Here is a 4667-nt window from a genome sequence, read left to right as displayed (position 1 = left end):
ATATTATGTATTCAATAGATGTATTAAATAGCTTTTCGTTAAAAGATTTAATCAAAATATCTATTTATATCTTAAGGCATGTTATATTTATTTATTTACACATAATTAATTATTTGTTCGTATTCGAGTATATCTCAAGTTATATTAATCAAATTATTTTAATTAATTTTTATATTTTATTATTTAATTATATATTAGTATTTTAAGCATATATTATATCTTAATTCTTTAAAATTAGTTAAGTAATTAATTTATATATCATGGGTAATTATTTGTGAATTTATAATTAATAAGACTATTAACAACAATGACCGTAGAGATTAATCGATCATTCAAGTAATAACATCTCGACCCCAATCATAACTTAAATCATATCAAAATCTTAAATCATTTAAATCGTGTTATATCTTTTATACTTAATTTATATTGTATTATATTTAATTAGGAATCCTTGACGGTGAATCCTGAAGGGGTTCAACTACTCTCATTCTCACACCATCCTTACTTTTATTTCGCTCATTTAATCAGGTGAGTAATCACTTCCCTATTTTACCTGTTTTCAAATGTTTTGGGGACACTTGCGTACCATTTATCAAATTATTTATCTTATTATTTATCAAACGCAAACTATGATCTTTGTGTTGTGTATCAATTGAATGACTGTTTGTTACATGCTATTTGCTTACTTGATTACTTGAATCGCATTCAGAGAGGTCCAACATAATCTCATTATAGTATGATCATACGACCGTCGTAGTGGCCGGAGCCCGATCACATTGGCAATGGTTTCACCGACACTCATTACTTGCTTAACACTTTCATTGTTTATACTCACAGATAACAGTTTTTCTTATTTTTACTCTATTATTTATATCATTATATATTATCATTTTGTTTGTGTCAAAACTGGTGAATCTACTCACTCAACATGTGTTGTTGACAAATATATATATTTTGTACGCATTTGCAGGTTATAGACTGGATTGCTTATCGAACTGAAGCTCACGTAGAGATGACATTAGGATGTTAAACATAAACAAGAATAGTTGGTTTTGTATTGTAATTTTCTCTATTTTTGTTGTACTTAAATGTTCGTTGACAATTAATAAATTAATTAGATATTGTCGCTTTATAATTGCATGATAGTACCTTGCGAGCTGTGGCAATCAGCTCACGCCCCGCCATTTCCGCTGTAGGTTGGGGTGTGACATATGTATTCGATTATGTTATAGTTACGTGTCTATGTAACTTGAATTTAGCACCTGCAATATTACATTTTGTGGCAAATTTAGGTTTTATTTATTTTTTTGCTCGACCCGTTTGAGGTCTTTGCTCGAGCAACATATGTTTGTGCAACATCCTGGCATCTCGTACCACCAATATTGTCCGCTTTGCCCCCGATGGGTTGCCCATCCAGGAACTCACGGCATTGTTTTTGGTTGCCCAGGTAGAGACTTTCCAGGTGGTCATCCATCCTAGTACTGCTTCCACCTAAACGCGTTTAACCGTGAGGTTTTCATGTGCTCCACAGCCAACTAAGCCCAAACGCGTTGGTGATGTTAAGAGGCAGGAAATTACTTATGAACCAAGGATCTCTCTTGTCCACGGCCGATGTGGTATTTGCCTAAGAGTGGGACGATGTTGTGTTTGCCAAGGGTGTTACAAACAACCCCTCTTTGGACTCATCGTCCTCGATGAGGCGTGTCCCATCATCCCGAACGGCATAGGAGTGGCTTTGATACCACCTGTACATCCCGGCCTCTCGTACCACCAATATTGTCCGCTTTGCCCCCGATGGGTTGCCCATCCAGGAACTCACGGCTTTGTTTTTGGTTGCCCAGGTAGAGACTTCCCAGGTGGTCACCCATCCTAGTACTACTTCCACCTAAGCGCGCTTAACCGTGGAATTTTCATGTGCTCCACAAACAACTAAGCCCAAAACGCGCTGGTGATGTTAAGAGGCAGAACATTACTTATGAACCAAGGAACTCTCTTGTCCACGACCGATGTGGGATTTGCCTAAGAGTGGGACGATGTTGTGTTTGCCAAGGGTGTTATATTTTGGGATTTGTTGGGATAACTAATCGTTTTTACTTTACAAACTTCCCCGATCATGTTTACTTATTTGCTTTAAATTAGCATGTAATTCAGTTATGATCACTCGTTACACTAAACTACTAATGCTTTTATGTTGCTCTAGAATACATTTGAGTATGTTGTTGTATAATACCTTTTTTAAAGGCCTCTGTTATAGTGATTAAGGTTAGGGAGTCAAAATCATATGTGTTAGATATAGATTCTCTTCCATTGTTATAATAGGCCGTTAATTTGTAAAATATGTTTTTCTAAATTCATCAAGTAAACTTTTAATCTCTAATGAACTAAATCAATCTTTTGCATATTTGTGTTGCCTTTTTTTTTCGTTGTTTAACTTTGGTTGGAGCAAGATTCAGGTTGCTTGATGTTGACATGTGTTCAGTTTGTATATAGTTGGGATCTGCTATAGTGCAGGATGGTAGTACTCGACCACGTCTAAATTTTGTAATTGTTCATTTCAGCTTACTTGCTAATCTAATAATAATAAATACGGGTCTTCTGTTGCAACGTACGGAAACAAATATATATGTACCACGCCAATGACACACGGAATTCCCGCCGCAATGCGCAACGGGAATTTTACTAGTTTTGATGTTAAATTTCATTGTTGGCTGCCTCAATTTTAGTTTAGACTGTCTATTGTGGCCTGCTGCCACAACTACGCGCCGAGTTGGCCAAAAACACCGCAATGGCCGGCCGCGAGTAGCCGTTAGCCGACTTGCTGCGGCTAAAGTGACTGTTGGGCCTTGGGACCCGTAATTTGACCGTTGGGGCTTGTAAGTATTTATTTTATTTTATTTTTTTACCTATATAAACCCCCTATTAACTTTAAAAAAATTACCAACACTCTTAATTCTTTCTACACTACTTAAAAAAAAATATATCATATTACTCATTTACATTTTTTTAAAAGTATGGATTAATGGGGTGGGTGTTACTGACTACAAATGCCTTTTGGTCAAGACAACAACAACGTGTTTGACACCACCGAGATGGAACATAACTTGAGTCAAATGTCACCACCATCTCCCGACTTTTTTTGTTCCGGAGACACAAGAGGTTCGTAAAGAGGCCGTCAAGGGCAAACAAAACCAAAAAATAAGAACCAAGGAGCAGCGGGAGGCTCGATCCGAGCGGCCAAGGAAGTCGTTTTAAAAATAAAACAACTCCTTCGAAAAAAGGGCAGAAAAAGGCTTTGTGTCGTGCTTGGGTTGAAATATCTGAAGATCGACACGCCGACATATTTTTTAAACGGTTTTTTTTCGTATAAAATTTTAAAAATATGTTTTAAACTTATCTTTATTTAATTGTAGCGGAATATCAAAAGAACTGTATATTTTGGGTAAAGTGCGAGAGTTGTTATATATGATGGTGGGAAGTACGGACTGTAACGACAATATGATATCGGGAAGATGGTCCGAAACTCGCAAATATGTCGGATTTTTTACACATTTACATAAAAGAAACTGTCGTCAAATGCGAGTGAGCGGGAGCGATGATCTTCAAGTCTACAAATTCACATGCGACGAATGGAAAGTCGAAGTGTTCAACAAGTACGGAACGATAAAAACGTGGGAAGATGACTACATGTGGCAAATACTCAAGCTGTGCTCGAAATGGGTCGAGTTAGTTATACCGGACCATGATGGTGGATCAATGCCAAAGCGTACGAAAACTATCTCGTCTAGTGCATATGTCTCATCTAGTAGCTCGGATGCTCATGTAGGGATCGACCTAAACGTGTCCGGGCAAGAAGATCAACCAGAAGTCCTATGTCGACCACCAGAATGGATGGAGAAAAAGGTCAACCACAAGTACCGAGGTCGATTCAGAATTTGTCGAAGACGTCCACAAAATATCAAGTAGTAACAAAGCGGTGGCCGTGGTGAAAGTTTTAGAAGACAGATTTAGGAAGTTAGACTTTCTTACGAAGGACTTTAGCAACCTCGATCCCATGCGCCATGAGGTATTCGAAAAAGAACAAGCGCCTGTTCTTGAAGAAATCAAGCAGATCAAGAACGAAGGAGAAGATGAGGCGCAGAGATGGGGAATAAATTTGTATTATTATTATTAAATTTGTAATTTTTTTATATATTTTTAGGATGTTTATTTTTTTAAATTGTATTTTTTTATGTTTTTAGGATGCTTAATGTTTTTTTATTATATAAAGTAGTTTTTTAGTTATATTATTATGTTATATTAAAAAAAAGTAAAAAACCCAAAAAATTCGCTGAAGCCGCCGTTCGCCTGAACCACAACAAGCTCAGACGGCTTCAGCGAGTGTCCGGTCAGCATCCCGTCATCACTGTATGGCACAATACTACTGGATGAATTTAGAGCCCGGTTTCAATGACAATACATAGCCTTAGAAAAAACTATTATTTTATTCTTGTTTATCTTTAAATGGCAAATCTATCATACTCATATTCTACTCCAAACTAATATACATCATGTCTTGATTTGAACTCCAAACTAATATAACAATGTGGGTTAGTATGCATTGGTTGCATCCATGGCAGTAGATTTTGAGTTGTATGAGGGTCTCTTAGTTTCTACTTTGTCTTAAGACG

Source organism: Bidens hawaiensis, unplaced genomic scaffold, assembly GCF_021521415.1.
Source record: "Bidens hawaiensis isolate Kalapana, Puna unplaced genomic scaffold, B.hawaiensis_p1.1 tig00002735_1, whole genome shotgun sequence".
Lineage (NCBI taxonomy): Eukaryota > Viridiplantae > Streptophyta > Magnoliopsida > Asterales > Asteraceae > Bidens > Bidens hawaiensis.
The sequence above is the reverse complement of the archived record's forward strand: the minus strand, read 5'-3'. Positions refer to the sequence as shown.